We start from the raw sequence: 27,584 nt of genomic DNA on the forward strand, positions 1-27,584 counted from the left end.
AATGCGACTTGAAAAAATGTGTCGATTAATTTTGAATATATACCTATACTCTTTACAATTTGAGCTGAAACAATTGGTTTTTTTTTAATTTGCACATCCTGTATTTAGAAAATAGATATTGGACAAAATAAATGTTCTGAATTGTTATTATTTCAAATTTGTTTATTACGGCGGCGTGGAAGGGCCAGATGAAAAAAAAAATTAATCTTTTTCGTTCGGACAAATAAGCTATTTGTTCGGACGAAGTAGGATTTGTTTGGACAAATAAGTTATTTGTTCGGACGAATTCGGATTTGTTCGGACGAATTAGTTATTTGTTCGGACGAATTAGCTATTTGTTCGGACGAATTAGGATTTGTTCGGACAAATAAGCTATTTGTTCGGACGAATTAGCTATTTGTTCGGACGAATTAGGATTTGTTCGGACGGTTTAGGATTTGTTCGGACGAACTAGGATTTGTTCGGACAAATAAGTTATTTGTTCGGACGAATTAGGATTTGTTTGGACAAATAAGCTATTTGTTCGGACGAATTAGGATTTGTTCGGACGAATGAGTTATTTGTTCGGACGAATTAGCTATTTGTTCGGACGAATTAGGATTTGTTCGGACGGTTTAGGATTTGTTCGGACGAACTAGGATTTGTTCGGACAAATAAGTTATTTGTTCGGACGAATTGAGATTTGTTCGGACGAATGATTTATTTGTTCGGACGAATTAGCTATTTGTTCGGACGAATTAGGATTTGTTCGGACGGTTTAGGATTTGTTCGGACGAACTAGGATTTGTTCGGACAAATAAGGTATTTGTTCGGACGAACTAGGATTTGTTCGGACGAATTAGGATTTGTTCAGCTATTTGTTCGGACAAATAAGTTATTTGTTCGGACGAAATAGCTATTTGTTCGGACAAATAAGTTATTTGTTCGGACGAATTAGGATTTGTTCGGACGAATTAGGATTTGTTCGGACGAATTAGGATTTGTTCGGACGAATTAGTTATTTGTTCGGACGAATTAGGATTTGTTCGGACGAATTAGTTATTTGTTCGGACGAATTGGCTTTATGTGGGTGTTATTTGTTCGGACAAATATAAAATTAGAACTCTTTTCTTTTGAAAACTCAAAAAGATGGCTCTGCATGAGAAGGTGCAATTTTACCATTCTCTTGGATTTAATCAAGATGAAATTCTACAATACTTATCAGAGCTTAATAATGTTGTTATAAGCAAAAGGACACTTAAAAGAGTTCTTTCTTCCGCCCATTTGTACAGAAGAAAACACTACAGCGATTTGTTAGAAGTGGCTTTATTCCTCGAAGGAAAACTTGAAACAGCAGACAAGCTTCACGGGTACAAGTTAATGCGTCTTCAATGTATACAGTCTGGTTACACTGTGACCCAAGAAACTGTTAGACTTCTGCTCCAGATTATCGATCCACAGGGGGTGCAACTACGGCGTCGAGGTAGATTAAGACGGCGGATATATTCTAATCCTGGTCCGGACTTCATGTGGCACATTGATTCTTATGACAAACTTAAACCTTATGGTATCTGTATCAATGGCTGTATCGATGGGTTTTCTAGGCATATCATTTGGCTAGAGGCATATTCGACAAATAGTGATCCAGCGGTAATAGCAAGCTATTTCATGTCTGCCGTTGAATCTAGAGTGGGGTGTCCTAAGAGAATCAGAGCTGATATGGGGACAGAAAATGGTCACGTAGAAAATATGCACAAATTTTTAAGATACGAAGACGTTGATGAATTTGCACAAAGATGTTTTCTTTATGGCTCCAGTAACCATAATCAGAGGATAGAGGCTTGGTGGTCATACCTTAGAAGCCACCACGCTCAGTTTTGGATATCCTTTTTCCATGAAATGAAGGAAGAAGACCAATTCTGTGGCAACTTTCTCGACAAAAATTTGGCGCAGTTCTGTTTTATACAGTTAATACAGGTAAATAAGTAAACAATTGTTTTTACCCAAAGTTGAAAATAAATAAAAGATATAAATAAAATTTGGGTAAAATGACACAAATGTAGCACAAAATACATTTTTGTAGAGTAGAACGTTAACAAAGATATAAAAGTACATTTAACAACAATAGTGATAATGTACGGTGGATGAACATTACATACATATATGTGTATGAGATCTTAATCACCTTCGCTAGCCAAGGGTTTTCGGTCCACTTTGCTCCCAATAAACGGGGAGCAAAGTGAACCGAAAACCCTTGGCTAGCGAAGATGGATCTTAATAGATCAGTGGATAAAGCGCTGGTACGGTACACCAGAGGCCCTTGGTTCAAGTTCCGGTCGAGACTTTACTTTTCACCACCTATTACATTTGGCGTGCCAATGGGCGCTATTGTGAAGATATATTATCCATCATAGAAACAAATGGCAAATCCATTGATGAAGGCTCACATACATGTATTTTTATTGCTGATGATAAATAATCATTTTAGTTAAGGTGACCTAAAATAAAAACGAAACGCTTATACAAGTTCACTTACACAAAAATTTCTTTTACTTACAATTATGAAAATGAATATTTGATGATCATTTGCCGACTGTTTCCAAAGATTCCGTAAGGAATACCTAGCTATGAATAACTGCAAACAAAGAATACTAGTATATCCCGCACAAACACACTCGTTGTCATTTGTATTGTCCTAGTTAAATGAAAAATGCGTGTCAAAGTAATTATACTAACATTCATACATGCGTATCGGTATTGTATAGCAATCCCCCCCCCCCCCACCCCCATGGTAGCTTTTCTCCCCGGAAAACCTGCTACATAGTAGCATTCTACAATATGATATTGTTTCGATTTGGATACGTTTTGATAGTTTCAATTTGAAAATATATGCTATGACTATCAATAACCATTCAATTGTATTTTGCATGCTACACTGTATATTAAGAGAAAAATTCAAATTATCCTAATTTCAAAGATAGTCTGGTAATGTATCCTGATTTTTTGGGCATCAACAGGTTTAAATGCAAATAAACAAGAAATAATTTATCAAGGAAAATTATCTAAAACTGGGGAACATCGCCTGTTTCCTATATATATTTAAAGCGTTGTGTTTCGTGCACGTGTGAGTTTTCAAGATTGTAAGATGGGATTATTTCTCCCCAACTCGTACACATCTCTGATTGAGTTTTGAAAGTTACATTTTACCAGTCAAAGTACAAAGAAAACATGTATATCAAATCCTTCAGTAAAAATGAAGAAGTATAGCGCCTTTATCCATGCACTAGAATTTTGGCAACACCCATGTTTGAACGGAAAGTACCTGTCACTAAAAAAAACTGATTTTTCATAAATTCAGGAAACCTGCATCGCGAAATGAATATATAGAGCTCTGGGTATAAAGTCAGTTAATATTTTGAACCGTGATAACCGTTCAGAATAATGCACTGAATGTAAGTGTAAATAGAGTATATTGTGTTATTAGAGCTGTTTATATTGATTGTGCGCATACTTAGAATTAAGCAAGCTTTGCGAAAAAGATTCAGCAGATGAAATACATATAGTTTAAACTTTTTATTCTAACTTACGCTTTAAGTTAACAAAATCAAAATGACCTACGCGTTACCACGCATACAACACACTTCTTCAAAGTATTGTCAATATTAATGTATGTGGTTATATACATGTATGTATTAGAAAAGACACTAATGGAAATATTCATCCAATTTTCAGTAAAAAGACCACGTTTATCTAAAATTAATTCAATGTAACGTATACTACGATACCTGTAGAACATAATTTTAATAGGATTTCTTAAATTTAAAGTGGTTCAAATACTCAAATATCCAACTTTTTATTACATACTTCTGTAACTATTTTCCTATATATCCCCGATTTTCCCTATAAAATTCAGAAACAAATTAATGATGCTGTGTGAGATAATTAAATTAAGACTATCTTAAACTGGTAATTGTGTAATTTGCGTTTCTTTAAATATAATTTAACGAAATATTGTATAATATTGAACACGTACAATGTATGATGTTTGTAAAAGAGCTACATGTATATGGTATACTAGTAGGCGACATCGTATATTAAGTACGTTTTACCTCTTTATAACTAATAATGTTATTTTAGAAATGTATATTGATTTTGATTCTGTTATGTTTATATTTGTTATCATCGTTATTTTAGGACGAACTTCAAGAAGTCGTTCATCTCTGGAACACGCATCGAATGCGTCAATCTCCTCACCAAGTGTCTCCAAGCGGCAGGCCACTTACAATGTACCGGCTTCCCCATTTGTACAATGCAGAGCATCACTTATGCCAAGTTTCACTGGAAAAGATTCGCGTTTGTAAAGAAGAATGTTCTTTTAAAGGACCTTGTCCGTGTGAGAGAGATATATTTGAGCTATGTTGCTTGTTGATGGCAGAGAACAATTTGCAACCTCCGGTTAACAGTGACACTGCAAAACGATTGTACAATGCTTTGAGAAATAACATACTTCAGAGTTTGTAATTCTAATTACATGTAGATGTTATTCACTGTGTTAAATTCGAATTATCTATCTGTTCAAACATTAAAAAAAATACAAGTAAAAAGAAACTACGATACTTTTTAAGGCTTTAAAATCCATTGATAAAAAATCCATTTATCGGCGAGATGATTTGGATACTGTGAAAAATGTACAAATACGGTAAATGTAGTTCTGGAAAATCAGGTTCTTAATACATGTGTATTGTATGAATTTTTCAAAAACTTATTGCAAATCAGCATAATTGCAAATATTATTGCAAATAATCCCATCAAAACCCTCTGCCTTGCAGAAATATAAGAAACATGTCCTTTTATTATTTTTTTCTTACGAATAACTGTAAAATAATCAGTTTAAAAAAATCAAGTTCAATGGAACGATGAAATGAAAATAAAGCGTTAAAAAAGATCACCCCACCCTCAAATTTGAACCCAACTAAGTTGGCTTTTTATGTACGTTATATCGTTGAACCCACGGGTTTTCTTCACACTACATCGTTGAAATAAGTCTAATGTAGAGAAATTCAATGAGTATCCAAAAATTTCGCAAAATGTACATTTTCTTTGCCAATAGAAGTATGATTTAACATTAGTTTGACAAATTTAGGGGGGCAACCCCCCCCCCCCCCCCACCCACCCCCTTAAATGCGCCACTGTTTATAAAGCCCGTCTGACCATATTGACACGTCGAAACTGAACGCAGCGCAACGTGTTGTTTGTCTCCTCAAAGATTGATTCCGATCATCACAAGTATGGGGGGGGGGGGGGGGGGGGGGGGGCACGATTACATGCTGCTCTTATTAACGATGTAGTACAGTTCGATACGATGATACCGATTGAAAATTGTGCTGATCGCGGAAAACTTTTGACGGTTAAATTTTTTCTATGATAACATGATTATAATGTGACCTTAAGATCTGATGCGATTACTCTACAATTAAGATCACGATTTCAATCGCACTGCGAATCGTGATTGCGGGAACGTAGCACAAAATAAGTAAAAGGCATTTAGTGATGTAAAATGAATTATTTTGAAGATTTTGGAGTGCATATGCATACAACGACTGAAAATCAAGCTACGGTAATTAAACGTCGCTGAAAACAGAATTATATATATTGATTTATTCTTTAATTCATTAAATTTATAATGCTATCTTTTATTTTTTTTCTATATATGAGAGAGAGAATGAGAAGTATAAATATATGTAATAAATAAGAGTCAATCAATGTATGTATTAAAAACCGATAATTTAAAACCTGCAGACTCAGATTACTTACAGTTAAAAATTAAAGAATAAATAAAAAGCTTTGCTATCTCAATTAAAATTCTAATTTACTGTGGTTAAAATTTACTTTAACGTCTTCATGCTTTCTTTTTTAAATGCTAATTCGTAATTTTAAAAATTTAAATCTGAAAATATCTCTCTTTCCATCTATCTCGCTATCTATCAATGGATACAGTGACAGAAAGTGTATGTGAGCCCCCACCCCCCCCCCCCCCCAAATAAAATTTTTAAAAAAATGAGGAACACTTCCATAGATTACAGCAGTTGTATGACCTCCAGATATCATTAGTTAATCAGAAATTCTTCAAACCAGCTTCTTCTGTGATCATATAATTTTTTCTCCTCATCAAAACTACATGTATTTTTGTAAAATCCCACCCCTCAAATCTAACTAATCTCTGACCCCCAGGGAAACATACAGTAACAAAAGGCCCATGGGCCACATCGCACACAACCTGAGCAACAATAAAAGCAGGATAAAATCAGCTTAATGGAGACATAATGCAAAATATCTGGACAATATAGTATAATACATGTAGATATTCTTCTGTTTATAATCAAGTCCCTTTTCTAACAGGATGGTTTTATATTCATATCACATGTTGAGCATCGCAGTTCTCAACAAGATCCTAGACAATTGTTTATACATGGGATATAAACCTAAATCAAACTCTGAACCCCTTGTGAGGCCCAAGAATCGTCCAGGGGCAAAAGTCTTAACAATTTTAAAGAATCACAAATTGGGAAAATACCATATATTATTACCGTATATATATAACATTTCAGTTTTTGTGAATTAAAAATGTTTCCTTTGTAAAATTGGATCCCGAATGTGGCCCCACCCTACTCCTCAAGATTTTTATTTTAACGAATTTGAATCTACACTACCCAATGTTGCTTTTACTTAAGTTACAGATTTTCTAAACAAATGGTTTTGTAGAAGATTTTTCTCCATATATTCCTATGTCAAAAATTTGTCTCCCTCCCCCCACCCCGTTGTGACCCCATCCTACCCTGGAGAAGATGTTGAAAATATGAAAAGTTTACAGACAGACGGACGACAAACAAAATGTGATCAGAAAAGCTCACTTAAGCTTTCAGCTCAGGTGAGCTAAAAAGAAACCCTTAAAATTTCCATCTTTTAGTTTATTTACCATACACAGTAATTTCTTGCCTCTCTGTTCTATTGAAAAATATTTTCATTTTCAGATGTCTTTGTGATAACATTACGAATTAATTTTGAACCCTACAACCCAATAACTTCATAAAACATGAGCGACACAAAATGGTCGTTATAGCATAACCGAAAAAACAGTATTGGCTGCATCACGTAGTAATACATGTAGCATGTGCTACATAAAAAAAAGTGGTTTAAAAGTGTACAAATTGGAAATAATACAAGTAATACGCAATCATTCTTTGAATATTATGAGGTGATAATTTCGGTCAGAGCTTGGTCAAATCTATCATAAAGCCCGAAGGGCTTTATTGGATTTTAACACGTCCCGACCGAAATTATCACCTCATAATACTCAAAGAATGATTCCTTATTCCATAAAGATTTAAAAGGTTTTTTTCTAACGGTACATGTATGTCATTCTAAAAAGAACTTCGAACCAAATTTTATTCCCCAGGGGTCATGGTAGGAATAAACTTACAATATACAATATTTTTTGGCATTTCTGGTGCAGTGGATTTTTAATAAAAAAAAAAAACATTTCAAGACAGACACATTTTTTTTTCTTCAAAAAAGCCAAAAACCTAACCGACTGATGGATGGGAAAGCCTAAACCGTTATATGGCCGTTCAAAATAGGGGATAGCTAAAAATTCAAAAGAAACCATTATATTTTAGACAGCACATGTACATAAGCATATGTATGACCCATAAAGAATCATAAAATAGAATGAAGAAAACTCAACAAATATTCAATACTTTAAATTTTTATAACGCTATGCTGATTTTGCATTTTCAAATAAAAAACAGTCTGTTTTAGCATTCACAGAACCATGAAATAAAATTCATTTAATAAAAATAATTGCATAGCTATTTCAACATTTCAGCAAAAATGAATAAAAACATTATATAACAGGTTTTCACATTTCAATTGAAGGTTATCAAAATCAAAGTTAAGTTTTAGGATACAAAAAGAGTTGATGTTATGCATCTCTTGAACATTCTTGTTTTTCTTTATATATTAAGAACTTATAATAAAAAAGACAGGCCTTTTCTCCTTTCAAAATAGTAAAAATACATGATTTATTTGTTCCCTACCTACAAATGAAGAGCAAAATAGGACACAAATATCATATTTTTCATCACATATCATTATTATTGAAGAAGACGAGTTCTCTTTTTCAAAACAATAATAAAGGAACTCTATAAAATTAAACTGTACAACCCGCACAGGAGACCACTGTGATTACCTGAGCAACAGTTCTCAACTCAAACTTAGTATCCCTCTACTTTCTTACTTACATGTAAGACTGCAAGAAAACCGCATCTTCAAATGCAAGAGTGAACAAAATTTCAACATAACCACATACATGCAATAAAGAAAATTTAAGCCCATTTAACACGAGTTAACATTTTTTTTTAACTCATCCCCCCCCACCCCAAAGGTGACCTTCTTTGAGTACAGGAGTGTCATTGTTCTTAGAAATTGACATTTTGGGGGGAAATTCAAACAGTTCAAAACTTTTAAGCAATGTTCATTTCCATGCAGTGGTCACTCTGGAGAATGTTGTCTAATTCATACCGAAACTCAATATAAGACATGTATGTACATGGTAACTCCAGAGTTGGTCCACATGTGTGAGCAATTGGACGTCTTTCTATTCCAATCAACTTGGTAAATGTTACCTCAATCTTTTCAACACAAAGGATATCAGTTCCTGTTAGAAAACGAAGCAATCTCTGGATTGATTTCTGACTTTCCTGTGCCTTAATATACTGTTTGAAGTATTGTAAACACTGATTTTCAGCAGGTGTTTGTGGGTTTGAACTTATCATCTTCAAAACCTTTCTGACTGATGGCTTCTTAGATTCGTACATTTCAAGTAGATCAACTTCACTTGGAATTTGAACAATTATTTCATTTCTACAAACTTCAGCCATTTTTTCTAAAGCATATTTTGGTTTTTGAATTAATTCTTTGTGTGCCATTTTCAAAAGTTCTTCTTGCATATTTTCAAATGTTGGGATCGTTTTACTTCCAAGTCGATCAAGCATGTCCAAGAAGTCTTCATTTTCATCTGCAGAAAGCTTTCGTTCTATTGCAACTTTTGCTAATCTCTTTCTGATTTGCTTAGGTAAAGGAGAAAAGAATCAAGTAAAGTTTTCTCGCTTATGGAATGTTCTCCAAACAAGAGTGCCGTTACATATGCTGGAGCAAAATTCAGGGGGAAAATGTTGTGGTCTAAAAGACCTTTGACTAAAATTCTTCCAACAGATTTCCATTCCTCCACTTGCCACTGGGGATTAAGAGCAGGCACACGGAAGTCTTCTCCTTCTGCTACCCTCGAGAAGAAATCAGCCCAAAAGGAAGTGTAAACATCTCGTGAAACACCAGATTGATCTGCACCTGCCTCATTAATGAATGAAAACTGAATGGACTTTTTAATGATCTGTGGGCTCTTGAACATTTCAATAAGCTCCTCTAGTACTTTTACTCTGTGAACAATTGTGGTTAGTTTTTCCTCTGGAGGAGGAGATGGACTTCTTGGCATCACTTCTTCAATGGTAATTTCAACATCAGTATTAAAAAATGCTTCATTAAAACTGTCCATCAAAACTGGTAGTGGTTCTTCTGTTCTGACAGTAGAGGTGCCAATCTCATGATTATCTGGAACTGGACATGTTAAAGTTAAAGACAATTTTGACCTCTTTGTAGGAGTGACGTCTGAATCTGGAAGGACGGGATCCCTTATGCTTTCTACATCACTAATTGTCTCCTCTATCTCAGGAAGCTCATTGTCACTTTCTGTTTCTAAGTCCTCTGATGATTTTTTTGTAAGTTCATCTTCTTTGTTTTCAGAACAGGCACCATTTTTGGTCTTGGTACAGAGATGGAAGCGTAACATACCCATTTTTACTGTATCATACATTTCTGCAATTGAAATCTTATCCTCAAACTCTGTCTGCGCAAAATCTAAGACATTACATGAAACTGCTATTAGCAAAATATTTTTCTTTGATTGACCATTTGGGAAAAATATTTCTTTTGCCACTTCTAAAATGTCTGCTTTTTTTGCATCTCTCGGAAGTTCAATTTTACGGCTACCTCCACCATTGGAACTTCGGACATGTTTTCCGTTGTGCATCCAACCTAATTCAATTTTTCTTCTTAATTTCTGTGCATTTTTGTTCCCTCGTAAATTAAAACTCCTGGTAGGACGACTGCTACAAGCATCTGATTCATCACAGTTTCCCTTGGTCTGCAGTTTCATCTTTCTTCTAAGTTTATCAAATAGAGCTGCTTTTCTTCCAGTGTCTGGCTTGGATAGACTTCTAAGATTGACTCGATCTCCAAATGCAGGTATATATCTGCTCAATTCTGAATCATCCATATTCTGAACTGCAGAAACATCAATCTAAAATGACATACATTGGTATCAGTACTAAAAACAAACATTTTAAGGGTATTTTATATTGATAAGCAGTTCATAACTAGAGGTACTGTGAGCAAGCTCACAATTGATACCCTCCGCTAAGAAAAAAATCATAACACAAGTATTTTTGCTATTATAGAAAATATTGGAATAATCTATTTCACTATCCATTTTCTATAAATAACAACTGCCTTTTTTTTAAAGTGTTAATGCTAATATGAGTAAACAAACCAATTTCTATCCTTTAATTCCATTATATTTTAAGTTAACAGTTAATGCATGAGGACATTTGCATCCTTCCGTTAACAATCATGACTCAAATCAAATGAAATCCACATGTCAAGCAGCCATTTAATATTTAAATATTTTGAATTATTAGTATACTGAGCCCCATTTTTTCCCAAAAAAAATTTTCCACAAATTTTTTTTCAGAAAAAAAAATTCATCGGGGCAGGCCATTTTCAGAGAGACAGGGATGAGAACCTAAAAATAATTTTATGTGGCCTGAGACAAGCAAGCTTTGTGTCAAATTTGAGCTTCTAATATTTCCATTAAAACATGACATGACACAGATAGGAATTAAGCATTTTTGAAACAATGACCTTGAATTTCCCCAATTGACTTTGGGTCAAGGTCATGACACACCCTCAGGTTATAAGCAATCTTTGTATGAAGTATGAACTTCAAATGTTTCTCCATAAGAAAGATATGGACCGGACACAAATTTTGCACTTTTCTGCCAGTGACCTTGACCTTGCCCAAATGACCTTGTGTCAAGGTCATGACACACCCTTGGGTCATAAGCAATCTTTGTGTTTAGTAAGAACTTCTAATGTTTCTCTTTAAGAAAGATATGGACCATAAGACACACCTTCCATGCAAGTTTGATAAGGTACGGACCAGCAGTAACTTAGATATCGCTATTAAAGGGCACCTGCAACAAAAACTTTAACCTGCTCCAAAAAACCTTCACCTCCTCCATCATCTGAAAGTTAGGAACCAGATTCAGTAGGTCCAGATGCATCATCCATGTAATTTTGGTGAAGAGAGGACAAATAATAGCTTAGATACAGGAGCTGCAACTAAAACTTAACCAGCTTCTAATATTTCCATTAATACATGACATGACACAGATAGGAATTAAGCATTTTTGAAACAATGACCTTGAATTTCCCCAATTGACTTTGGGTCAAGGTCATGACACACCCTCAGGTTATAAGCAATCTTTGTATGAAGTATGGACTTCAAATGTTTCTCCATAAGAAAGATATGGACCGGACACAAATTTTGCACTTTTCTGCCAATGACCTTGACCTTGCCCAAATGACCTTGTGTCAAGGTCATGACACACCCTTGGGTCATAAGCAATCTTTGTGTTTAGTAAGAACTTCTAATGTTTCTCTATAAGAAAGATATGGACCGGACACGATTGCACAGACAGACGGACGGACAGACGGACAAGGTGATTCCTATATACCCCCCAAACTTCGTTTGCGGGGGTATAAATATATTGCTTATTAACTACAGCACCCCTACTTTTTTGTGGAATGTCATTTCATGAATCAATTGTTTTTCAAATTTGGTCCAGTTTTTTTTATATACAGTAAGTCATTAAAGCAAATAATTTATAAATGCTTCATATCAAAGTTTTAAAGAACATTCATCAATGAATCTGCAACTCTATTTTGCCATGCAATTTAGGTAAAGGTCTCCGTTTTTTTTCTTTACCCAAGAGGCCAGGGGGTGGGGGGGCGTGTTGCTAATCTGAGCAACAATAGCCATAACTGTGATAATATCTGGAGAATTTAGTAAATCTTGTTAAAAAACTTGTGTCAATACATTAATGAAAAATTATTTTTTTGCAGATGTTACATATATTCCTATTCTGATTCAGATTTTATTTTTCACATCTTCAGAGACCCCAGCATTACTTTTGGGGTTATGGTTTGAACAACTTAAAATCTATTTAACAATATCAAAATATTGTTTAATAGACGCTTTGCATATAAGAAATATCATGAATTACAACATTTAAGTTCTTGCGGCGAAGATCTTTTCAAAGATTTTTTTTAATGTTAAATGTAATCCCCCATTGTGGTACAACCTTATCAAACTTGAATCTACACTTCTTTTGGATCCTTTCAAACAACTTTCTGTTTTTCAAATTTCAGGCCAAATTGGTTTTTGAGACAAGATTTTTGAAAAAATGCAAACTTGTCAATAATTTCAAATTATCTCCTCTTGAAAAGAGTTGTTGGCCCTTAATTAATATAACAAACTTGAATTCCTTTTACCATCCAAGGATGATTTGTGCCAAGTTAAGTTAAAATTGACCCTGTGGTTCTGGAGAAGATGTCGAAAATATAAAAAGGAACAAATGGACAAATAAACAAACAGATGACGGACACAGGTGATCAGAAAAGTTCACTTGAACTGTCAGTTCAGGTGAACTTAAAAATGTGATCTTCATGACGTCACTTGAACCTATGTAAACTACATTGTATATTGTGCATGTTTTCACTACCTTTCAGCATAATTGTTATACTCTCTATATAACTATTATATTAGGGGACAGAAAATGAATAAAACTGCAAATATACCTTTGAGCAATATAACCCATTGTAGTTTCAAAGAAGAAGCTGAAAAATGTTGACACATGAAAGACAGCACATGAAAACAGACAACAAGAAAAAAGCTGTTAATATGACTGCAAACTGGGTTTTCTTTTGTGTGGACAGTATCCATAATCCATTTGTCAACCCTGAATTGATAAACACTACCTATTCAGAGCAATGAGGGTACTCTATATATTATATGCAATTTTTTGCCAAAATATTACTAAGTTCAACAGGTGGTATTTTTTCATAAATTATCAAAAATCAAAATCAAAGTATTAAATATGCACATCTCTGATATATGTACAATTGATCTTCAAAACAACTCCCTAACTTGAAAACTGTAGGAGAAGTTATCTGTACAATAGGGATACAATTTAGGCAGTCGCCCTCCATTTTCTCATCATTTTAATAATTTCCTTTGGAAAACCTGGTCAAAAATTGATTGCAATAGGTCACCTAGTTATAAACTATCAGGGCTTAAATTTGGACAATATGATTATAAAACAAGAGGTCCATGGGCCACATTGCTCACCTGAGCAGCAATGGACATAATAAATTCAGCTTTATGAAGTCATATCCAAAATATCAGGACAATGAATGAGTAAAATAGATCCTGTAGTAAAAGATTTTCAAAGTTTTCTCCAGAAGTTCTTATGTTGAGCCCCTTTTGTAACTGATTTCATAGTTATACCACATATTGAGCAATGCCATTCTCAAAAAGATCTTGAACAACTGTTCTTATAAATATAAACCTACACCAAACTTTGAACCCCTTGTGTGGCCCAAGAATTATCCAGGTCCACTGTCTAAACAATTGAGAATCAACAAATGTCGATATGCTTGCATATTAGTAATACTATATACTATGTATTTTGAGCATGATCAAATTTTTTTCCTATGTAAACATTTGAACCCCCCCCCCCCCCCCAATTGTGGTCTTATCCATTTTTATTTGATTTTTAGAGATTTTCCTCCATATATTACACTACCTGAAAATGCTTCCACACAAATTACAGCTTTTCTCCTTAATCAATTTATGAAAAGAAGATATTTCTTTACATTCCTATGTAAAAATTTGACCCCCCCCCCATTGTGACCCCACTGTACCCCTGGAGATTATAATTTGAACAAACTTGAATCTACACTACCTGAGAATGCTTCCACAAAAGTTACAGCTTTTCTGCTTTTTTTTTTTATTTTCGTAAAAAAGATATTACTCTTTAGATTCCTATGTAAAAATTGGCCCCCTCATTGTGGCCCCACCGCACTCCCAGGGATCATAATTTGAACTAACTTGAATCTTCACTACCTAAGGCTACTTCCATTAAAGTTACAGCTTTTCTGGTCAATTGGATTTTGAGAATAAGATTTTAAAGATTTATTTCCCTATATTTATTCCTTTGTAAATATCCCCCCCCCCCAATTGTGGCCCCCACCGTACCCCTGGTGATCATAATTTTAACAACTGGAATCTACATGTACACTACCTGAGGATGCTTCCACACATTAAGTTACAGCTTTTCTGACTGATTGATTTTTGAGAAGAAAATTTAAAAGATTTTTCTCTATATATATTCCTAATGTAAAAATCAGACTCCATATTGAGGCCCCCCCTACCCCCCGGGGTCATGATTTTCACAACTTTGAATCTTCACTACCTGAGAATGCTTCCACATAAGTTTCAGCTTTCCTGGCCAAATGGTTCTTAAGAAAAAAAAATTGAAAATTTTGTGAAATTCCTAATTACATGTATCTCCCCTTAATTTTCACAACTTTGAATCCCCTTGCCTAAGGATGCTTTGTGTCTAGTTTGGTCGAATTTTGCCCTGTGGTTCTGGAGAAGATGGACAAAATGTGATCAGAAAAGCTCATCTAAGCTTTCAGTTCAGGAGAGCTTAAAAAAGATAGCTTTCTAAGTTAAGTTTTATTTTTATTGTCTTTTGTGGACTTTTTCTAATCCTATTTATTTTTTTCAAAGAACTATATTAGGCCAAATAACAAAATACCAGTGGTTCCGGTCACCCGACCGTCCCTATTTTATACCCCGACCCTAAACTTTTTTTTTTTGCCAATTTTCAAATTTTTCCTGAATTTTCAGCCCACTTTCCATCATCGGCTCCAATATTTGATTTAGTTTCAGCATTGGCGTCTCCAATTAGTGTGGAAACATTTTGATTCTTATCAGTTGATTGAAAAGAAGAGATAAATCATGAACTGTTTGTACCTTGTGTACCTCACAATAAATAAATTAGGACCAACCTAGGGGTTGACATATACTTGATGCTTTTTCATCGGTAACTTTGTCGGAATTTTATTTTAAAGAAATGTTTAAGTCGCCTTGTATTCTGAGTTCACAATCGAGTAAATTTAACCCAAAGGCAATAAACTGATAATTATGAATTCAAAACGTGTTTTCACAGCCTCAGTTAACCCCTGTTACTTGCGACTGTCTTATATGTAGAGGTTATATATATACAGGTGATGCTTTTTGTCATACATTTTTGTTAAATGTGCAATTTTTTCAGGTTGCATGTGTACAAAATCGCCCTTTAGTGTAATTATAGTTCTCAGTTTTGAACATCGTCGCAAACCACAGTTTTGAGTCCACAAGTTTCCTCAAACCCGTGGTTGTCTCGAAGTTAGTTCGCGTGATTCTCATGAATTATGCATGAACCTAATAAACCAATCAAATTGCACCCGAGCAAGTTTTTACTCGGAGAGTCTGAAAATATCAAACCAATCACTGAACGCCTTACTGACGATATTTGGAAGTACAGTAACAATGGCGGCGCCCAGCATAACAACATTGCAGGAAATATTTGAAGTAGAGAAATTAAGCGCAGAACAAGAAAAAGCTATCGACAGTCTTTTGGCAAAGAAGGATGTGTTCCTCACTCAGGTGGTGGGAAGTCTTTGTGCTACATGGCCTTCCCTATATTTTATGAATATAGCAATTCATTGGATGTGCAACCACAAGTTCTTATTATTAGTCCCCTCTTGTCCATTATGAAGGAACAGACGGATCTTTTAGCATCAAAGGGGTTTACCGCCACATTCATTGGCAAAGACAAGTCTGAGGATGCCTCGATACTCGACGGTAAATACCAATTTTTCTTTTCGTCACCAGAAGCTATACTGCAGAACGATAAATGGCGGGATATGTTGTCAGGATCCAAATCCTTTAGATTATTCGTTGTGGATGAAGCCCACACTCTTGTTCATTGGTAAGTATATAAAAATATTAAACAGTAGTAATTACAAGTTATGTTGAAAGGGCAATGGCATAACAAATTCAAAAGAGGGAGAGGTGTTTTTTGAAGGGGGATATTGATTGGCAGACAGACACTTCGGCCAATGAGTGTTGCCACCTTGGCAACACCAAGATGTTGACACCTTGGCCAAATTAATTCATACTAATTACTTATTAAATTATATGAATGCAAACAGTATTATTTTGCCAAGGAAATCTGTGGCAATAACTTGAAGGTGGATATCTTATTGTTTCTTATATTTTGATCCCCATAATATGGTATGGAAATAATTATTTTTCTCGGATATCATCTGTCGATCTAACGAAACAAAAGTTGTTCTGTAGTTTGACAACTTGAACCTACATAGGAAGTTTAATTTATTCCTTAAACGCTTAGAGGAAAAAAGCGTGGAAGGCTCCGGTGAAACCTGTAGGGGACTAATAAATAGTAAGAAATATGAGGAATGGGGGATTCCGGTAGGGAATATATACTGCTCACGCAGTGCTCTCAGAGTGCTTCATTATTTTGGCCCAAGTTTCAAAAATTAAAGATAAAAAGTTGAATGTGTGTAGGATTTGTATTACTGGTACATGTACCATACTTTTAACTTAAGAGGTATTTACTTTTTTTATTAATTTATTTTTAGGGGTGAAAATACAAAACATGGACAAGCTTTCAGGGAATGGTTTTCACGGACAGGTGAGATCAGGTCATTGATAAGTTGTCCAGCCCTAGTGATTACAGCCACTGCTAGCAAGGAGGCAAGAAAAGTGATTAAGAAGCGACTGGCTTTAAACAACTGTGTGGACATTATTGACAGTCCTGATAGAGAGAACATAAAGTTATTTGTTCAAAAGTTAAAAAACACTGTGCCCATCGATGAAACATTTGGCTGGTTGACACATGATTTATCTACGAGAAAAAAAGACTGTCCAAGAACACTTATTTTTTGTTCAAGCATAAAAATTTGTGCAGACATATACACTGCATTTTAATGGTGTTAGACATCTCTGTAATGGAATTTGTTAATATGTTTCATTCATGTACATCTGAAAATGTTAAGGAAACAATTAGAGAGGACATGAATGATGATAATGGAAATATTAGAGTTTTAATTGCTACTAGTGCTGCAGGTATGGGAGTGAATTACAAAGGAGTAAACAATGTTGTACATTATAGTCCTCCTAAAGATATGGATAGCTTTGTTCAGCAGCTTGGTCGTGCTGGCCGTGATGGTAGTCAGTCCTTACATCTGCTTCTTTATAATAGTAGACATACTCATAAACTTGAAGCTGACATGAAGACATATATTGAAAATAAAGATAAGTGTCGTAGACTTCAAATATTGGAATCATATGATTCGCTTCCTAATGTAGAACTTGTTAAACATTTATGTTGTGATATATGTTCCCAAAATTGTAATTGCAGTGGTGACTGTTGTGAACTGTATCAACATCCATATTTTTTATTTCAAAGTGATGATGTTTCTAGTGATGACAACTCTTGCATGTCAGATAGCACAGACTTAGAATGTGATGATGTATTTGATATAGATGATACATATCCAGAGTTGGAGTAAGAAAGCTTTTTTCCAATGTTTCACTGTTATAAAATTTAAAACAATGTACATGTAATATAAACCATTTAAATCTATGAATTAAACTTTGTTCTTTATCACTTGAACATTGATTTCACAACTTGTTTTTAGTGAGATAGACATTAATTCTAAATGGCTTTTCAAAAATTAAGTTGCTAAAAAATTTTAGAGGAAGGATATTGGGGGGGGGGGGGGGGGGGGGGCACATTCCTCTGAAATAAAAACCCTTACCTTTTTTATGGATAAGGGTGAACTGGATTTTTTAAATATATTTTTTGCTACACAGTATACTCGTGCTTTAATATTAAATTCTATACACTTGCATTTAGTAACTGTTAATGTCTATTCCTGTTTCAACTTATAACAGATGAACTAGAAATCATGGAAGGATTTAGCTGAATGAAACAATGTTTCTAGTTTTTCTTCTTGACTATTTCAAGAATAAATGTGGCTATTCCAAGAATAAATGTAAAGGGACAGGCACTTTCCATTTTACCCCACCTTCACATTTAAATATATTCCCTCCCCTACCTTAAAAAAAAAAACATATAAAAAGTGCCTTCTAACCCTTCCATACATTTTTTCCTGTATTCGCCAGATTTAATTTTTTACTTTATCCAATGCAACTTGTTTGACATTGAAAATTACTCAAGAGGCTAAAGGCTATTCCAGATGGAAAAAAATAACTGGGAGCGATGAAATTTCAAATTAATTCTTTTTTGTGCGATATCTTTTTGTCCTAATAAAAGTACATGTAGTAAAATATTTTAATACACTTGCATGAATTTTTTTTTCAAAATTAAATGAGGGATTACCAGATTTTTTCCAACTGAAATATCTTTTGTTGGAAGAGTTTCTAGTGCATGTATTTCATTACCTGGTACATGGTATAGAAATTACCCAAGAGGAATTGCAAATGTATTGACCCATTCAAAGCAACAACATAAAATTTAATTGGTTTATTTTCTTTAGCATAAAGGACAAGGTCATACTTATTGGTCAAAGTAAACATTGCAACTTTACGATTACCAAGGATTAGAGATTTTAGTCCTTAAATATTATAAGTTAATTTGAAAATCACTGCAACATATTCATACAGTCAGATATGTGTATCAATGAAATAGTTCTGATTCATATCACATAATTGATAATAAGATACTGCAATGCAATAAGTTTTGTAATATTGATATTGTGTGTAACACATACCATATGGACATGTATATTCAGTCAAAACATACAAGAGAGTATAGGTGAAGAAGGACCAATGTTAACATTTCACTGCAGCGATTTAGAAGCAATTTTCTTCTGCGTGCCCATCCACTGATGCAAGGTTTTGGGATCAAGCTTGGATAGTGGGTCTTTAAATTTACTGAACGATGGCCAATCTTTTACAACACCGTGTCCATTTTTGAGTACACATTCTGCAATTCGACCGATATCCACAGATTTGTCCACCTGTGGTCTTTTCCTTCCAGCTCTCACTGTATTGTTTACTTGCATAAGTTTTTGTTTCATATTATCAATAACTTGTGTGGACATTGTAACTACCTTGGCAGAATTGAAAGACTTGTTTGAACCCTGTGTGTTCAGATGAGATTTTATCTTTTTGATCTGTAGTTCCACACAGTTATCATTTGGTATATTTTGGTCCACTCCTCCCATCAAATTCTGGCATATGTTCCATTTATATTCGAAACTTTCTTTTGGGCTGAGTATCGCAACAATGTAGGCAATATATCTCCACAGCCACAACTTATATTTAGTATGTCCAAGCGCACCTGCATACATCCATTCAAATTTAGCATTCCGAAGACAACGTTCACCGTCTCCCATCCTGCAGGCATCACAAGTGTCGACTAGCAATAGAGCCATCCTTATAAAACTTGATACAACACTGTCGGATCTTTTTGTCAAAGTACTCTCATGGAACTGCCATTGATGCTTCTTTTTAAGATGATTCCTGAAGTGGCCCTCTGTTACATAGTGTTTGTCACACAATGCACACTGAAAACCAGTTGCACTCTTCATTTCACAAAGTTCATTACAGTCTATATCTAACTGCTTGATGTTTTCGTTTAGCTCATCTATATATGCTGTATCTTTAACTCCTAGAATATCCATTACTAAATCGGCTTGATCATATAACCAGTCTGTTTTCTGATTTTCATTCATGAGGGAGAATAATGGAAAGCTGCCAGGTTTGTCATCCATATCATTCATGCTGTGTAGGCTCATAAATGCTGCAACCACATATCCACTCATTGCATCCACCACAAACTTCATGTGTGACCTATATAGGTAATAAAGAAAATCCTTTGAGCTTTGTATCTTGCTTATAGCTGGACAAATTGCACATAATCTTGTTTGGCCAACCATAAAAGTACCGGTATCTAAGCAAACATAAAATGGAAATATTAAGTTTTTAACCACAAAGATAATACAAACATATCTATTACCTGAAATCTTTAGTGACCTGCTCTGCTCCAGATACATTTCTCCTGTTGATTAGGTTTCTAAGTTGATAGAGACTGCCCCCATCGCTGCTGCTTTCTTCTTTGTAAAACTCTTGATATACACTCTGAAGTAAATAAAAAACATCTAAACCTGACATGCTGACACATATTGATTTTCAACACTATACTGTTAAATTGCTTACTCAAGTATACTATTTGTAATATACGATTGATACAAATATTTTAACTTAATCGTTACCTAGTTCTATGTTTCCAAAAAATAAATTAATTAATCAACATGTTTTTTACATAAACATTTTGATACCTGATTTTTGCCAAAACAAATTGACTTACCCAAGAAATTAGTAAACCAAAAACTGTAACCTTCAAACTTCAATGGTGAAACATCTCTAAACACAATGGAATAAAAATGTGTAAACACAAACAATGACAATAACAAATACCATAGTTAATTCATGTACCAGTACTTGGCCAAATCTAGTTGTTGATCTCATACCTCTCCCCTCCAAAAAAAATTTCTCTTTTAAATTATCATTCCATGAAAAATAAAATATTAAATGAGTATGCCCATAAGATTTTTAAAAACAAGCATAGTTATACCTAAATTGAAGAGCTTATTCAAAATGCTAGATATTTGATATTATTTATGTTCTGGTGAGTTAAAATTAGAATTTATCTTTAATATATTTGTTTATCCAACCTTTTTTTTGGAAAGAAAAATTTTGAGATACAATGATTTGAACCAACATTTGCAAGCTAGAATAAAGAACTATAAAATATGAAACATTTAATAAAGTCTTGCATGAAAATTTTTGCAAAGCAAATTAAAATTTATGAAATCATGATGTATGATAAGATTTGAAATTGAAATTTCTCTTAACATGCAAAACTTTATACAAACTGATGAAAGAACAAAACAAAACTCACAAAGATAACCAACTACAACCCATGATACCATCAGAAAATTCATCTGTCTGTGCAGTCCCTCAGGTCTATGTATTACACCAAGAAGCTTTTCATAGCTTGACTCATTGTTTCTCATCGCTTGTTGTGCACTCATGGCACGTTCGTTAGTCAAAACATCAACTCCTAGAACTACTTTTTCTACGGTTCCGTCAATGAATGGCACAGCTAGAGAGTGAACTCTCTGCATTATTCTAATCATTCCATCGGAAGAATTTTCACTCTCGTCAATTAAGTCACAGTTTATAAACACAGATTTCTGGGACGTTTTTTCAATTTGTGGGTGTAGTATATAGTTTGGAAGAAGTTTTTCGAATGATTTGAGTTCTCCAATAAAATTTGACAAGATTCTGGCAACATGAAATTGAAGATTTCTTTGAAAATCAAGAATTTCCACTTTAGATGGAAAAAACACCCAACTACTGATTGTTTCTATGTCGGCTACAGGCTTTTTTGTAGGGAGCTCCTGATCAATTATTCTCTTCTGGGTAGCCAGAAGTAGAAACCAATGCCATGATTTCCTTTGTCTGTCTGAAGTCATATTTGCAGGAGTAATGAGAATGTCGACATTGTCCCCCAGAATTTCAATGGGTATGCATGGATTGTCTTTTCTTCTTAACATCTTCTTCTTTAAATATGCCACTATGTTTTCTTGATTTCCTGACGAGTTAAGTGTCTCTGTGTTGGACACCTTGTTCACTCTTGTATCAAAAACTACAGTCTCTGGTTTTTGCATGGCACTAGTAGTGTGCATGTTTCTGTAATTCATTGAAAAAGTAACTTCACTTGAAAGCTTTGTACTTGAAAAAGCTGTTCTGGAGCAATCCCAAAGCTCTAAAGTTGTAAAAGCATTCAGTTGTGCACCACACCAATTTGATAACAAAGTACAGTGCATGTTGCATACTGGTATTCTAGGACTTCGAATTGGACCTTCCACTTTTTCAGTCAGCTGATAGGTTGTGTCTTCATAGTCCTTTATGATTTTCTCACATGTCATAATTTCTCGCCTCTCGGACACATATCTTGCAACTGTATTGTCAATTCTCTCCTCTTGTTTCAGAACTATGTCTCTTTTTTTCCTATGCAATGCACTTGGTGAAACCGAGAATCCTAGGTCATGCAATATAGATATAGCCTATATAAAAAATAAAAATTCAATCTATGTGCAATATCAAACACTGAAACAACAGTAATTAAAGAGATAGAAATTAATATTTTGTTTTCCTTCAATACATATAAGATGAAAAATAAAACTATCCAAAAAATCAACCTACCTCTTTTGTGGCTCCACATTGATCCAACAGCAGTCCAATTGTGTATTGCAGTCTTGATAGAGTGTGGTTTCTGCTATACAAAAAGACTGAAAATCCTGTGCAAAGGCTTATAACCTTATGACCTTTCACTTCTTGTTCTGATGCATCTTTCAATAAAACACTTTGTAAGAGCCTAATAGTGACAGGGGCTTTTCCCTTTATATAATGCAAAAGACTCTCCCAGTCTGCAATTTCTGTATGATAGTGAAGTTGATTTTCTTCTTTTCTGCAAATTTCACATATTTCTTTGTGTATGTGCTTACACACTTCTTGCAACACAGCTTGTTTGTACTGGTCTGACTTCATCATATGGTGTACAAAACTCGTCCTACCATTAAGCATAGCTTTACATATTGCTTGCTGGGTGGGATCAGAAATTATTGATGATCTATGACTACTTCCATACTTTGCCATGATCTGAAAAAAAATAGTTAAATTTACTTTATATGTAACCACTCCACAGAATGGAGATATCACACATGGGCCTCATTGTTTTGTGTAGCACCAAAAATTCAAAGATTCAATAACTGAAAGGTTCATCGAAAAACTATAGTTTTAGACAGAATATAGGTACACCGCAAGCGGATTGAATGGCAGCCAACCCCAAATTAGTGAAAGTGAGGAACATGGATATTTTATTAATTTGGCAAAATATATCAATAAACATGTACTTAAAAAAAATTGTTCACTTTTAAAATAAGTTAGTTAATTAAATCCTTCTCCGTGCCATGAAGGCACATAAGGCCGGTGCTTATCCCAGGTTTCCGTGGTGCTAAGCGGATGAGAGTCATTGGACTCCCCCTGAATGGGACACCAGTCAATCGCAGGTTAACCCCCAGCGTAAGCCGGTACCCAATTTCAGCTGGGTGGCAATGTATATAAAGTGTCTTGTCTAAGTGCACAACACACAACATCAATTGACCACAGCGGGGTTTGAACCAGCGACCTTTCGGTTACTGGCCTAACGCCCATGACCACTAAGGTGCTCTCACTTTTAAAATACACCTATTTAAAAAAAATTAAACTTTTAAATCAACAATTAAAATTCAAAATAACAAGTTACTAAGAATAATTAAAAAAATTAAAGACAAATGTGTTACTGAAATTGTAATCTTTCTATTTGACATCCTTAACCATTTTCCCAAGTTTTCGAAAAATCCATTTATCAGGTTTGACCCCCGGCCCACTCAACCCCCATTTGGTATGTCTGTCTGTGAAGATCTTTGTTTTGTTTTTTTTCTTCTATGTATTTCAATTTTCGGAAATTTCCATATGATGAAATTGAAAGTAGAAGTCACAATAACTGAGATTATGTCCTATTCCGAAAAAAATCAGTCGTTTGAACAAACACAGACACATTGATTTATAACGACCTCCTGCATGCAATCCATGTCATGTGATCATATTTTTAAATGCATGTTCAATAAACCCACACAAATAATTTGTTAAAAAGAGAATATTTAATGTAATATTTTAAGATTAACTTGCCAAATTACTTGTCCTATTATTTGACATAATGCCCAAAAATATGTAATTTGAGATGAAAAAAAGTTAAACCACCATTAGGTAGATAAATTCATATTAGAAGTACATGTATCACATGGGTGATTGACCACCAAATGGGAGTCAAATCAGCAAATGGAGGCCAAATCTTTTTATATTAACCTTTTTGACTTTTACAACTCAATAGTGATAAGCATATGTTTGTATTACTTTGGGGATCAGCTGCTAAAGTGCACAAGCTACGCATGTACCAGAGTTGTCTGTACTTGTTCCCTTTCTGGTTTCGGCTCTTGATGATATTTTCAAAGAAATATGATAACTAAGGTTATAAATCGTGGACGCAATATTTGATTCAATTTAATTCTATGTTCTCTATATTCTCAAGATCTTTATTAATAAAAGGACGTTTTCATGGATGATCGGCGTCATGTGAATTTGACAGACTGCGGATAATCAGCGCGTTTGGTGTTGTACATAACCAAGTACAAGTAAATTTTTAATTACTATTTTCAATAGCAGAAAAATTAGTCTCTGTCAAACACTAGTTTTTTCTTGTCATAGTGCTAAAAGACATGGCGTCACATTAAGCATCAAAAGACATAAGTTAATTGCATGATTGTCATGAGCACTAGACATGGTATACATAGGACGATTAAACAAATGTCAATCATTTTCTATAATCCAATCTGGGGCCTCGATCAATTCAGTTGATTGACAGGGTTACACTGACCAGGTAAATTTGAAGGTGGTGCTTATTTTCTTGGTCTTTAGACTGAAACAGAAAAACTCATGCGCAGACTTAGAGGGGAGGGGGGCGACCCCCAACCCCTGGAAAATAAAAATTTATTTAATTAATACAGCAAAATTGTCGCAAATATGCCTCAGACCACCACACCCCCTACCCGGCTAACACAGTATTATCCTTCGGACATCCCCCTCCCCCCTGGAAAAATTTCTGAATTTGCGCGTATAACCTGAAGCCTGAATAAAAACTGTTAAATATGTTACATGTACATAATGTTAGTGTGTGCAATTTTTTTGTTTTCCTTATTTGTAAGTAATTTAATTGAACTTACTTTGACATCAAAGTCTTTCTCATGGTAAGTCTTTGTTTGCGTAGAGGCATCATTTGTGCTAGATTGATCCAAACGTTTGATCCACGGCTCTTTTTCTTGCGGTAAAATAGACCGCTCTGCAAGAGGTTTATCAATTAGTGCAGTCCTAACCTCAGGGGAATTGAATGGCAACACTCGTCTTATCTTTGGCTTCCGTGGTGTTGGTGTGTTCTTTTGCCTTTCTCGTTTGTTGCTAACAGGTGTACGTAAATGCGCTTTACTAATAACAGTTTCCTTTATTTCTGAAAATAGTTCGTTTCTCTTCTCGTACGGTTTTGTCAATCTTGTTTTGATATCGTCGTCGATCCTCGCGAGTCTATTATGTTTATTTACACAAAATTTGCAAACATAATTTTTAACATTTAAACTGAGTTCTTTGAATATCCTTGAGAAATCTTCATGTGTTGACACTAATCTATACGATTTTTTATCTTTAATTGTATTTCTACATAAGCCGCATATTTTCTCGGTACCTTTTTCCGCCATTGACCTCCCATGTGTATCGACTAACGTATCTCCCAATACAGAAGAGCATCGATATATGTAAAGGGAGATTTCATTGGATAAGATAAAGGTCAAAGAGTTTTTGCATATATAATTAAAAGCACACTGTTTTTTTCTTGGTGACCCACGGGTGATGATGGAGAGAATCGATGTGAATCACACGTGGGTCACCGACGATGAGTTTTGAACTGTTCTGTTAACACTATAATGTCGATGCGCATGTTAATTTAAATTACTATAGTCTGTCCCAAGTTATTGCTTCCATCACTTTTTGATAATTTTTAATAAAAATACACACACCTGTGAAAAAAATGCTGTTGAAATCGATAAAAGGGAAAATATCCAAGATATTTTCATTGACAAATTATCATTTTTCACTCATAAAAGTTCATAGGAATGAAAAAAAAATTTCTTATGGAGATTTATAATGGGAAATGTTTACAGCTTTTCTCCATTCGGAAGTACTTGGGACATCTCGCACAATTTTTCAACGTTATCATCCGCGCTTAATCATGGCTGATGCAATGCAAAATTCCCGTAGACTTTCTATTTTGGGATGTGTATTGAAACCTGAAGCGTCAGAACAGATAATCTGGACATTTTTCATATTTATAGTGGATGAACGTAGTTTGAGCACAAAGGTATTTACTATTATTGGAATATCAAGCAAAAAGTGGTGGAAGCAAAAACTCGGGACATAGTATAAGTAGGGTGTTATTATTCCTTTTTGACAGCACATTCTCGTCATACCCCCTCCCCATCCCCTGTGTCGATTTTGTAATAATACAGGAGTCCGCGATTTTATCAATTAGTTGTTAATAAATGAGAAACAGACTAATTCCTACCAAAAGTGCTTGGGGACGCCCCCCCCCCCCTAAAAAAATCACAATTAACGCGAAATATGCTATGTACAAAAAATGCATATACCACTGGTATAAAAAGAGAAGAAGGTTAGCAACTAGCAACTTCAGCAGACGCCATCTTGTAAAATTCAACACCTCGCTAGGAAATCCCAAAATTATTTAACCTGTTAACTGAAAAAAAAAACTGACCGGCTGGAAGTGATGATAGCTGTATTTCCACAAGTTAATAATAAATGAGATGCAATGCTATTTTGTGACTTTTCAATAAATCCTTTATCCTTTAAATTAATCCTTTAATTATTCACTGCACATTAGGCCTATCGTCATTTTGCAAAATGTCCATAGGTCCTATGCACCACGTGCATGCAAGCTTGCATTCCTGATTCAGCGAATATGCATATGTACATAACTGTTATTGATAGATGAACTGTTACTTACTCGATCTCTTCTTACTTTCTTAATGGCCTCTTCAGTGTATCCTCTTTTGCACATAAAATCAGTGACTTTTCTGAGATCATCAGACTCAGTCTCACTACCGTGACTACAATCCGCCATATTGCACCGTCTTCTACTGTGTAAAAGCTAAAGCCCGGATGGCACATTGTTTTAATATGTACGTTCGTACACAGAATGTATTTGTTCGGACAAATAAGTTATTTGTTCGGACAAATAAGTTATTTGTTCGGACGAATTAGGATTTGTTCGGACGAATTAGATATTTGTTCGGACAAATAAGTTATTTGTTCGAACGAATTAGGATTTGTTCGGACGAATTAGGATTTGTTCGGACGAATTAGATATTTGTTCGGACGAATTAGGATTTGTTCGGACGAATAAGTTATTAATATAGTGGTACATGTATGAGAGAGAGAGAGAGAGAGAGAGAGAGAGATGTATTTAATAATGGATACATAAATGTGAAAAGTCTAATCAGTTTACATGATCATGCGCGGATCCAGAAAAATTTACGGG

General features: G+C 34.6%; 3 pseudogenes; 1 reads left to right on the plus strand and 2 right to left on the minus strand.

Moving 5' to 3' along the window:
• Positions 1–8,492: 8,492 nt before the first annotated feature.
• On the minus strand, positions 8,493–27,167 carry LOC128169412 (uncharacterized; annotated as a pseudogene).
• LOC128169414 (ATP-dependent DNA helicase RecQ-like) lies at positions 15,657–17,262 on the plus strand (annotated as a pseudogene).
• On the minus strand, positions 20,152–25,916 carry LOC128169413 (uncharacterized; annotated as a pseudogene).
• Positions 27,168–27,584: the final 417 nt, after the last annotated feature.

This window comes from Crassostrea angulata, unplaced genomic scaffold (genome assembly GCF_025612915.1).
Source record: "Crassostrea angulata isolate pt1a10 unplaced genomic scaffold, ASM2561291v2 HiC_scaffold_127, whole genome shotgun sequence".
Lineage (NCBI taxonomy): Eukaryota > Metazoa > Mollusca > Bivalvia > Ostreida > Ostreidae > Magallana > Magallana angulata.